The sequence below is a fragment of the Hyperolius riggenbachi genome, chromosome 4 (genome assembly GCF_040937935.1).
Source record: "Hyperolius riggenbachi isolate aHypRig1 chromosome 4, aHypRig1.pri, whole genome shotgun sequence".
NCBI lineage: Eukaryota > Metazoa > Chordata > Amphibia > Anura > Hyperoliidae > Hyperolius > Hyperolius riggenbachi.
In genome coordinates, this window is record NC_090649.1 from 221020857 (window position 1) to 221034008 (window position 13152).

Consider the following 13152-nt stretch of genomic DNA (forward strand, 5'->3'; position numbering starts at 1 on the left):
TAGTTAACTTACACTAGTAAATTTTTCTCTTGGATAAATGTATACTTTACATGTATGCATACACACGTATTCTTTACATTTAAACATTTTTCATGATAGTTGCCCTTTAACACTGCAAAAGTTACAGATTAATGTTTAACCCAAATGCATTCGATCCCCCATTAAGGCCTATGTTATCTAGGGATTATAAACAGATGATCGGTCTTAAAGTGGATCAGAGGTGAACTTTTACTCCTTGCATGATTGTGTTCCTTTCCTATTGTTTATCCGGCATTCCTCAAGCCAAATACTTTTTTGTTTTAATACTCTAATTCCCTATACACAAAACAAGCCACGCCCACAGGTTTTCAGAAAGCCTTGGCAGTAGCAAGGGCTCATGGGAGCTCAGTCTGGGCAGGAGGAGGGGGAGGTGTTACTAGCCATTGATTTCAGAGGGAGGAGGAGGAGGGGGGATTAGGTTTTTTTCACAGCTGAGTGCTCAAAATGCAGATAAGCCTGTCTCTGTGTAATGTTTACAAACATGGCTGCTGTCATTGTATCACGGGAAGAAATCATCATATTCTATTAAAGCTGTTTGCAGCTAGATTTGCTGTGTAAACTATGTAAACTTTAGATAAGATATATAGACAAGTTACTTGTTATAGTTAGTTTTTCATCTCTGATCCGCTTTAACCTTCAGACAGCCCCCAGTGTTCCAAAGCACTGTATTTGAAGGCTGGTGCAGGTTCAACTCAGTTGCAGATGACCTGTTGATAGAGACGAGGAGGGTGTGTCTGCTGATCAATGGAGGAAGGTCAGGACAGGGATAAGACAGGTAGGCTGGTGCCGTCAAATGCCAAAAGAGGGAAAGTGCAAACACAAGGGAGACGAGAATGTTAGGGAGCACACTGGCTTATCACCAGGCTGCAGCGTGTGGTGCTGGGTTCTTTATAATGTTTCTGTGGTTATACCGGTGATACTGGTGTGCTCAGTCAGGAGACTTTGGACCACTAACCTGGAAAAGCAGGGCAGAGGAGCAAGCACACCATGTCCAGCATTGCAAAAAGAAGATCGCTATGCCGATCGTTTAAACCCATGGTATGGCCTTATCAGTTCATCTGTTTTCTGGAGGGGTGTGATTGATTTGTTGTTAATTCCTGTTAATACATTTTGCTACTGCTACTACATACAGGGGTTGGACAAAATAATGGAAACACTTTGAAAATCAACTAAATATATTTTAATATGGTGTAGGTCCACCTTTTGCAGCAATTACAGCCTCAATTCTCTGAGGTATTGATTCATACAAATTGTGAATTGTTTCCAAAGGAATTTTTGCCCATTCTTCATTTAAAACACCCTCCAGTTCTTTTAGAGACGATGGCGGCAGAAATCGACTTCTTACTTTAATCTCTTATAATAACCATAAATTCTCAATAATGTTGAGGTCTGGGGATTGTGGTGGTCAGATGAGATGCTCAACTTCATTCTTCTTCATGCCATTCTTTAACAATTCTAGCTGTATGGATTGGGCATTATCATATTGAAAGATGGCATTCCCCTCCGGAAACAGTTCTTGAACCATAGGATGAACTCATTCATCATTCCTAGGGAAATCATTGGCCGGGCGGATTTCCAAGAGATAGCACCCCAGATCATCACAGAACCCCCGCCATGTTTTACGGTTGGGAGAAGGCAGTCTAGATGAAATGCTTCTTTTGGCTTTCTCCAAACGTACACTCGCCCGAAAATAAGGTAAACGATGATTCGTCAGAGAAAATCAAATTTTTCCACTGCTCGAGGGAACAATTCTGGTGGTTTCTACACCACTCTAAACACTTTGAAACATTTGTCTTTGAGAGCAGAGGTTTCCTAATTGCAGTTCTTCCGTGGAATCCAGATTTGTGCAGCTCCCGACAAACAGTTTTTGTGGAAACTGGGTTCTTTAGGTGTTCATTCAGCTCTGCAGTGATTTTAGGAGCCGTGGGCCTCGATTCACAAGAGTGCTAACCTAGTTAGCACGTCTTAAGGCTTTGGACGTGAAAACTAGGGTGCTAAGTAGTATGCACGTCCAAAGCTATTACTGTTCGCGCGCAAACTATTTACTTTGTGTGCAAAGTTTAACGCTGCGCAGTGTGCGCGAAATGTCACACCCGGTGCGCTGGAAACTTTGCACCCGGTGCGCCTAAAACTGTGCGCCTTTTCAGGTACGCCTTTTAAGGCGCACCTGATGCGCTGTTTCGGGCGCATCAGGTGCGACGGTTCCATCGCACCGGGTGCTCCATTTCGAGCGCAGTGCTAAACTTTGCACACAATGGTTTGCGCCCAATTTCGTGCGCACGCCCGCTTAGCGCAGGAAAACCTGCTCAGCACTGCAGCGCTAACACTTAGCGCCAGTTAGTGAATTAAGCCCATGGTCTTGCAAGCTTTTCTAACAATTCATTTTAGAGTCCGACGGTCTCTCTCAGACAACTTCGACTTTCGGCCACAACTGTGCTTTGCTGAGGATGTTTTTCCTTCTCTTTCAAAGGCAGTCATTACTTTTGAGACAGTACCTCTTGAAATGCCAAGCATTTGGGCAGTTTGTTACAGTAGCGCCTGCCATATGAGCACCAACAATTTAGTCTCTTTGGAAGTCTGAGAGATCTGCCATTTTTATAAATTATAACCAACTTTTTTTTAAATATCTGTAAAAAACAATTATTTTAATTAAACATATCAAATAAAAAAAACAAAAAAATGTAACATGTCAAGTTTTTATTGCTTAAAACGTTCAAAGATTATGATGGCAAAATGTTAGGCATTTCCATTATTTTGTCCAACCCCTGTATATTACAATCATTACTTCTTTCAGCCACTTTTACATCTGTGTTGTGCTGTGATATTGCCTTATTAAATTGTCTAAACTTTGCTTGCTACTTCAATCACAAGCTGAGACATCCAAGCACCACCGAGATCATTGCTATATGGTTATTAAAGGAATACTGTAGGGGGTCGGGGGAAAATGAGTTGAACTTACCCGGAGCTTCTAATGTTCCCCCGCAGACATCCTGTGCCCGCGCAGCCACTTACCGATGCTCCGGCCCCGCCTCCATTTCACTTATGAAATTTCAGACTTTAAAGTCTGAAAACCACTGCGCCTGCGTTGCCGTGTCCTCGCTCCCACTGATGTCACCAGGAGCATACTGCGCAGGCGCAGTATGCTCCTGGTGACATCAGTGGGAGCAAGGACAGGAAACGCAGGCGCAATGGTTTTAAGACTTTAAAGTCTAAAATTCCAGAAGTGAACCGGAGGCAGGGCTGGAGCATCGGTGAGTGGCTGCGCGGGCACAGGATGTTTGCGGGGGACCATTAGAAGCCCCGGGTAAGTTCAACTCATTTTCCTCCGACCCCCCCCCCCCCCCCCCCCCCTACAGTATTCCTTTATGCAGCTGGTCACTGCTGCTGCTGCTACCACCAAATATTGTTACTGGTCTTATTAAAAATTGTTTGAGAATTTTAGATTAGCTGACCGCTGTGGACTGATACCTCACTGGTCTTATGTACTTGTATAGATTAAACAGAGGCTCCAAAAGAATAAAATAGACTAAAATGTTTAAAAATTGCTTGGAAGGCAGTGGTGGACTTGCCTCCTAAAAGCAGACACACAACTGTCCATTTCAAAGTGACATAAATGTATAGATTTACTCCCCAAAAAGTGTTGCAATGCGTTTTGCAGGTATAACCTGCTTCATCAGGCAATAAACGGGTATAAAATAGTATATGGTCAAAGTAGCACCAGGCGCCTCTGTCTGGTCTTATGTACTTGGTTTTGGGACAATACTTAATATTTATTTAATGCAGACTGTGATACTCACCTTCATCAATCAAAAAAAAAAAAATGGCATCTGCATCCGCTTCTTCACACTGCTTTACATTGCCGGTACTGCCCCACTTGTGTTGAATACATGCTCATCTCAATACATAAAAACTGCTGAGTAGTTGTAGTAGATTCTAGTATGTACCGTTCTATTTCCCACCAGATCGATGGGTCGAAACGAAAATTTCAGACATGTCTGATGAGCTCCCGATTGACAACAGTATTGTCGTTTGTGTGGTAGTGATCAACCCACGGATCTGGTGGGAAATTGCACGGTGTGTACCTAACATTACTAAAAAAGCAACGTTGAATAAAATTTGACCTTCTTAAAATAGAAGGTATTTTTCATAATGAATATCCTATAGGGCCATATCAATCCATACCAAGCACTGATGAGTGCCAGAAGGTCCTTAAAGAGACTGAAGTCTCAAACAAAACATCTTTTTATTTAAAAAATGTGTTTAATATGTTTGCCCTAACTAAACCGTCGCATCCCCACTGCTGTAATCTATCTAAGTCCCCCCAAACTCCCTGGGGGGCAATCCGGGTAGCGTTTCTGTGAGAGGCAGAGCTATGAGCCGCAGCTCTGCCTCTCAGCGCGTCTGTCAGCCTGGATCGCCGCCTCTTCCCCCACCCCTCTGTCTTCCTTCACTGAGAGGGGATCTGCCGCTGATAGACTGGCATGGAGGCAGAGCTGCGGCTCATAGCTCTGCCTCCTATAGCAGAAAAATCCTCGACCAAGAAAGTTGTGGATTTTGCGGGGAGAGGGAGGTGGGAGTTAGGGGGGATTTAGATAGATTACAGCGGCGGGAATGTGGCAGTTTAGGTAGGGCTAGCATATTAAACACATTTTTTAAATAAAAAGATGTTTTTCTTTAGACGTCAGTGTCTCTTTAACAGGCTTTATGCATGTTGGATTGAGGTGGCTCTGTAAAATGTATAAGATGTAGGCTTTCCATACATCGGCTCAGGATGTGTACATGGTTTTCAGGGGCATACGGAGATGATGTGCATATTCTGGAATGGATTCAGTATGGGAAACCTTTAGGCTGCTTTCACAGTGGGACGTTCCAGGCGCACGTTAGAGCAGCCTGTAACACAGCCCAACTCACAGCACTGAAAAATAAATGGGCTGTTCACAGTGCCCACGTTGCGTTGGAGTAGAACGCTGCACGGTAAATGAAAGTGCAGCGTGCTGTGCGTTATACTCGTATGTGGCTGCGTTCAGATGTTTGCGCATGCTCAGTACTGTTGTTTTTTTTTTTTTTTTATTTGCTGCATGCGCCGTTTTCGACAGTATGCGTCAAAAAGTACGCATCACGGACGCATCAAGAGACACATAACGCGGCTCTATATAACGTCCAACTTCAAAGCTCACATGCATTGCGTTAGGGGCACGTTATGCGACCTTAACGTTGCATCTAACGCAACGTCTTAGTGGGAAAGAGCCCTTAATGTAATCCTTATTGTACCTGAAGGCAGGTTCAGCAATTGAACAGCTATATAACTCACCCATTTTTTGGGAAATAAGCATTAACTTATCCTCCTCCGTCGACAAAACATCCTTGCTAAAAAAGTGTTCTGTGGCCACCCCCCTATTGTCTTGGCAGCTTAAACCTCATACACGCAATAGACCTTTTTCAACCAGTTGCGCAGTCTTGAGAATCTAGTGTGTGTACAGGTGTCCCAGAGGTTTGCCAAGTTTGCATAACCTCCTTACCATGTTCTGCTGCTTCCAGCATAGACCTCCCTCTCCACATGACTGTAACATCCCTGGATCAATTTCAATCCAGTGACACAAAATCAGGGCTAATAGTGCAGAAATTGCCATTTTTCCGTTGCACAGAAATTTTACTGGGACTTTGTGAATTAATGTCATGTCACTTTAGATAACCCATACCATACGCAAGGGAGCTAAATGGATTTTGTATGCAAAGACCCTGAAGGTCTGATGCATGTACACTGGTGATCTGACTACGATGTACTTCAGTATGTGTCTTTTTCCTGTTTTTCGACAGCAGATGGCAGTAGCAGATATAGATCTAGACTACTAGATTAATCGGAACAGGGTTGTTGGCTGCCAAGAGAAGATGAACAGGTTGGGGCAGATCATTACAGTTCGCCCCCCCCCCCCCCCCCCCTGCCAAACTCTTGGTACATGTTCATATGATAAATGACAGCACAATAAGACACACTAGGAGGAGGTCCCTGCCCTTGTTAGCTCGTAACGATATCAATTGAAAATTGTACTGTATAATTTCAATCGATTTTTATTGGATCTTTATACTGAATCTAATGTTTAATCTATTAAAATATTTAGTTCATGCTACATACTATAGGAATATAAATTAATTCAATAATTATTTAGCATACCGTATTACTGAACTCAGTGGTTGTTTGTTTTGTATTTGCTAGTATTATAATTTAACAATCCATATGAGGCACCAAAGTGTTGTAAAAAGTGAGCAGACGGAGGCTTATAAATAGTCCATGTTGTGCATGATTATGTGAAACATTCTAGTGACAGGTTCCCCATAGATCTTCACTCTACCAGTTAGCTGGAATGACCTTTTACCTCCTCTGGGAAATGGTGTTGCAAGGTGACAACACAGCAGCCAGCATCCTGAGAGGTGAAGGTCTTTTAAATTACATTTGAACCTGATGTACCTCTTTGAAGGTTACAGAACACTGTGAATGGTGACAAAAATGTCAATGTTTTTTTTAGAGTTCAGCATTTGTCATCATTTTCTCTTCTCAAAGATTAAGATAAGAACCAGTAGGTAAAATAACTGTGCGCTGCACTGTAAGCATTCTGTCATGCTATATGTATGCGAAACAAGCAAAACTTGACACTACAACTCGTTCACTGTAGGGGGGGGGGAGGGGGTTGCAGTGGTTGCGTATTACTACACAACACGGGGTCGGTTCACTAAATTTCAGTAATATTGCAGTGCATAGCAATTTTACTGATAATTACGCAACGTTATCATAGCGTGTAGAAAGTGCTATGGGCCCCAGGTGCAAGTTTTACATTGAACAGCCATGTAGGTTTTATATGTATTAAAGAATAGAACTCCCTGAATCAGGTCTTCACTGGTAAAATAAACAATTCTTCCTTCCATAATGATGAAGTGCCAGTTTCCTTGCTGTCATGCTGATCCTTTGGGAACAGTAATGGCTGTGCCTTGCCAGGAACAAAACCCAAACAAGGACGGCTATGCTTATCCTGCTGGGACTTAAAAAGAACCCGAGGTGGATTATAATAAAAAACATGAGTTACTTCCCTATGAGGAGGGAAGCCTCTCTGCTGCCAGGGACCCTGGGCTTACAGGGCAGGCAAAGCTGCACTCGTACACCACAGGGAGCTCAGCCACGAAATCATTTCCAACAGGCTCTTGTGGGATATGTTCAGGGGATACACGCATGGCAATGGTGGTCTACAGGAGGACCTGAGAAGCCTCTGCAGTGTCCACAGGCTTCTCTCTTCTTAGGTAAGAAGCTATCATTTTTATTTTAATCCCCCTCAAGTACACTGTAAATAAGGGGAGAACAGGTTCTTGGGGGCATGGTTAATTTACATGCAAACAATCCTCCAAACTCAAAAAAACATACTTAGAACAAGCTGGAACACTGACTGCAATAAAAGCAATTGAACTGTCAAAATCGAGGATCTTAGTTTTCCAAAAAGATACTTCCCTGTGTAGGGAATATTTTATGTGACTTAGAGGTCAACATGGAAAACACACAATTCCTTTAATTCATGGTTATGTGAGCTGTGAATACTGCACAGCCTGTTGTATAATCAGTTGAGGTATTGTACTGCAAGAGGCCGCCAAGTCAATTTAAAGGTGTCCATTAACGGTACAGTTTTTGCACTACCTCTGTTAGACATGGTCTGCCACTCTTGGTGCTATGAGTGCATCTTGTCTGCCATAGTTCAAGGTGCTGCAACAGTAAGCTGTGGTATACATGCTGATATAGGAAAGGTTTGTCCCAAACATTTAAGTGCTCAAAGTGATGCATTTTGGTTTCTGTCTACTCTTTTGGGATAAGTTCTGCCATTTTGCCCTTGTAACACACATCCAAGGGTGTGATGATGTGTGTTTTTTATGTGACCTATGCAAAGCTCATTCTGTAAGCTCAGCAACATGAAGGCACTCCTGTGCCTCAACCTGCCAACTGATGAGGACATAAAGTCCTGTGGGCAAGGGAGCACTACAGTCTTCTCTGGCTGCTCCTGCATCCACAGGCAAGGGCTGGGGTTCATCATAGGCATACAAGCAAAAAGGGCACAGGGACATTTGGGCGCAGGGTGAAGCTAAAAAAAATCTCACCCTCCTATTGGAAATTTCCAGACGGCGTTCGTTACTATTCCCCCTCCAGGCTGCCATGGATTCGGGTAAGATGCAATTCGGCTGCCAGCTATAGCTGGTGGCTGAATTGCACTGGGTTTTTTTTTCGTAATTTGGGCTCCGTCTTTTGCCAGCGCCCAAATTACCCTCTGTGTAACGCTTTAATCACATTACAGTCTATGGCGACACCCAAATGGATGGATCATTCCTAGTGTAGTTTTCTGGCCTCACCTCTTCTGGACCATCTACCCCCTCTTTTTCTTCCTCATCTGTATTCCAGTGATAGACTCATTACACAGAGGAAGCCTGACTTACGTCTTGCTCCCTTTCTCAGCCTAAGTCTCCTTTTCTATAGTGTTCTGCAGTGCTTAGCTGGCATTGATTTTGGAAGAATGAAAGCTCTTCCTCCTGCTCTACTGCCTCCTGGCCTTTTGAATTCACTTTACAGTCTCTGAGCCCAAAGAGCATCAGTTTCACCAAGCTGTGCTGGTATCACTGTTGACTACATGATCTTGACTGACCCTTTTTGTCAACCCTTTAAATAGACTAAAATTGCACACATTTCCTGAATCTCTAGCCACTCCTGAGAGATGACTTACCCAAAATCTATTAGCACTCTTCCACTGCAACAATTGATACCAGATGTATAAAACTGGTACTACATTTGCAATTTTGGTATTGCATGTATGAAGAGGCAAATGACTGCATGCCACAAAGCCCAGTGAGAGAAGTACCACAATGAAGCTCCTCCTACGTCACCTGCACTATCAGCATTCTCCACCAGCAGGAAAGAACATCATCATGGGGCCATGGTTAGCAGTGGCAAGCAGAGGCATCAAAATGTTGTTGTCTCCATCATAAACCCCACAGTCTTGTGCAGTTTATTTTACAACACAGGAATCTCTTCCCCAGCTGTTGGAGCAGATAAAGACTTGGCACCATGCACACCATCCTACTGCCCACTGTTTGACTTCCAGCCTGGAGAAACTTATGACACACCAGCATTAGTACACCACAATGGAAGCCACTGTTTTGCAGAGAAGGCCATCCCAGCCCTCCATGAGCATGTGCAGAGCAATGTGATTGTGTCTCTGGGCCATGCTGTCAGTAGCAAGGTCCTTATTTCCACAGACATGTAATCTAGCAAACATGGTCAGGGATAAGGTTTCCTTCACCACCCTCTGGCTGTCTCTTCTTGCACCTGGGAGGGATTTAGGACCAGTCACACCACTGGAACTCATGGTACCACTACCAATTGTTTCACCCTGCATTCTTCACCTAACTGACCTCATTCTCTGGGTCCATACCACTCTAACCAATCCCCAAACAGCATAGAGCCTATGGAATATCTCAGATGAAACACTGCTGTGCAGTCTTGCAGCTCGTATGTTTGGGGGTAATGGCCACACTGGTCCAGAGCTATGCTAAGCTTTGCAAGAGATGGCTGATCCTACAACATCAGGCAAGGTCATGTTTGAAGAAGGCCGCAACCTCCTGACTGCCCTCCAGCTGGAAATAATCACACATGGGCTTTACTTGGCCCACATGCTGAACTTGGTTGTTCAACGTTTCTACCTTTCAAGAGGTGTTACTACAGGCCATGGCAGAAGGATCTGGTTCCAACAGTCTAGAGTTAAATTCTGGGGGTGACCAAGTTATTAGACCCTGTTGATCTGAGGCAGTCAGGACCTAAATTGTGTAGGGTGGTGACTGGTGGTGTTGACAATGAAGAGAAGGAGTGAATATAAGTGGCAGAGATGAGAAAGTCTCCCACAACTTTGCCCCTGGCTATGCACCTGCCAACCTACCATTGGAATTACCTGCCACTAGAATTGCCCAGTGCTCTATAAAAGATAAGTACCACCTTTAGGTTAGGTGCATCCTGCAACAGACCGCTTGCTACAGTGACAGGGAGGCATTCTGGGTTATGCAACTGTGAGAGCTTTTTTTTAAAGCATATGTACTGAGGAATTGTACAGGCCATTCATTGAGTGATGGTGGGAGCAGTGTCTGATAATATGTAGGATGGCAGTTGCTGGGCTGGAATCTGTGGAAGATGAGGTGCTGAACATAGGGGTGGTTAGGGAGAAAGCTCCTTCTTTTCAATTAAAGATCTGCAAAACCTTCTAGACAAAATTGGCTCACTCTGAGTGGACACAGCAGAGGCTACTTTTGTGATATGAACATGGAGGAAAGAGGAGGAAGATGCGGCTACAGTGATGGAAGATGAAGCAGGGTGAGCCAACCACTCTGTTCTCTGGGCCAAGCAGTCCCACCGCATGGTGTCCAAATTGTTAGCATTCTGCCAAGTTTCAAGCACTCATCAATCAGATGTTGCCAGTGACATATGTTTTGTCAGAAACTGAAGTGAAAAGTACTCCCAGATAGCCGAGGTTGAGTAGACACACCCAGCAGTAGGTCACAGCTGTTCCTCTTTACCTTTGCTGACACATGAGGATGGCATGGTGTTGCTGCTAGCTGATGACCACTGCATTGGAGCTCTGTCGGTTTTGGCCACTCTGCTCCTTCTTCCAGGATGCTGCTGCTGGGTAACTTTCTCAAGCAATGTATTATTTTTATTACAATACGATGTATTAAATAATGAAGCTTAGGAGATGGTGGGCAACCATAGAAGAAGCACAGTTCATTGCCAGGGGTCAGGTTTGTGAGAGCCATGGACAGAAACTCTGTTCCAGTGTGAACTATCAGAGACCTAGATCTGTCCATTAGGCCATGGTGAGGGAGGCTCTCAAGGGAAGAGGACCCCTCGAGTCCCAGGACAAAGCTAACTGCTTTATGGGAATGTGTTATAACATCACACAAAAAACTAACCGTACCTGTGACAAGGATTGAAAAACAGTGTCTGGTCTAGGCAAAGGACTTACGAGGGATTAACCAATTAAATTTCCCAAATATCATAACTGGGCAGCGTACAGCCCCCAACTAATAATTTGGCAGAATCTAGCCTACAGATAATTTAACTGGGCAGTGTGTATACCCCAAAAACATAATTAGGCTGTGTGCACCCCCTAAATAATGTAATTAGCCGGAGTGCCCCAAATACTGCCGGTGATGGTTGATGCCTATTACATAATAAAATATGTGCTAGTTCGAGGTGAGGAGCCTGGATTCTGTGGTTTTTCTTGTATTTGATTCTTGTGACTAGGATTTTATCCAGTGCTCTCCCTTTTTTCCCCTGTCAGTGCTTATTGGTAACATACATACAGCTTATGCTAGTGTGTGCATGGTACATTTGGATGTATTTTGGTAGCTGCCTTGGGGATTCGTTGGATGCACAATCTGTCCCAGGAGAGGACATTAGGATATGTGCTCCTAATCCCTAGATAGGCCAGATGCACTGAATGCTTGCAGGTTAGTACTATTTGTTTTACAGGGCCAGACAGGACACATACTAACATGGGGAACCTCTACGCGGTGTATGTGTATATGACTACGCAAGAGACTTCATTCTTGTAACAAGGACCCCAGCTTTTAACTTGGCTGTAGGGATAGCGTTGGTTCCTGCATGAGTTGTGTGACAATTTGCATGCGAGTGTGTGGAAGGTTAATTGACTTTGCCATTCCCTAAATAATGTAATTAGCCAGGGTGCCCCATATACTGCCAGTGATGGGTGATGCAGCGCTGCCCATATCACCCCACATCACTTGGCACTGCAGCCAAGCAGGATGCACAGGGGAATCACACTTCCACTGTCTCTTTCCTGCATAGGAACAGGACTGTTTAGTCTCACGGAATGATTAAGGCATTGTTCAGAGTATTTGTCACAAACCACAAATATTTTGATAGATGGCTGCCACCACCAGAAGCGGCCTTAGAGTATGCGGGGCCTGGGGCAAGAGTCACATGTGGGGCCCAGAGCCATAAGTGTAGGCCATATACCGTATTGCCACGTTCATGGGCTTGCCAGCCTTTAATGCAGTATTCCTTATTATTATTGTTTGAAAACAATTAGGTCAGGTAAAGGCCACTAAGCCAACCAATATATAAACAAACATTTGCATGGTGGTTTTAAGTGTGGGGGTGGGGGAGCTCATGCTTCAATTAATTTGGAAATTCTAAGGTTCATGTTTCACAAAATTCACATTGTTGTAGTAACTTTTGTCTTGCAAAATTCAGCAAATTCAGCAATCATGAGGCCCCCAACATGACCAATTCAGCAATCATGAGGCCCCCAACAAGACAAATTCAGCAATCATGAGGCCCCCAACAAGACAAATTCAGCGATCTTGAGGCCCCCAACAAATCATGAGGCCTCCAACAAGACAAATTCAGTAACCATGAGGCCCCCAACAAGACAAATTCCGCAGTCATGAGGCACATAAATAGACAGCATTTCACATAAATAGGCAGAATGCCCCCTTAATATGGTAGACACCTCTCACCTGGCAGCAGTTCCCCAAAATACACTCAATCTGACAGCAGTGGTTCCCCAAAAATAGGTAGCCCCGGGTCTATAGGTGTCCCCAGAATAGGTGGCCAGCGGTATAGATGTCCCCAGAATAGGTGGCCAGCGGTATAGATGTCCCCAGAACAGGTAGCCAGGGGTAGAGATGTCCCCAGAACAGGTAGCCAGGGGTATATGTGCCCAATATATGTTGGCAGGGGTATATGTCCCCAGTATATGTAGCCAGAGGTATATGTGCCCATTATATGTAGCCAGGGGTATATGTGCCCAGTATATGTAGGCAGGTGTATATGTGCCAATTATATGAAGGCAGTTGTATATGTGCCCAGTATATGTAGTGGGGGGTATATGTCCCCAGTATATGTAGCCAGGGGTATATGTGCCCAGTATATGTAGCCAGGGGTATATGTCCCCAGTATATGTAGGTAGGTGTATATGCCCCCAGTATATGTAGGCAGGGGTATACATGCCCAGTATATGTAGGCAGGGGTATATGTAGCCAGGGGTATATTTGCCCAGTATATGTAGCCAGTGG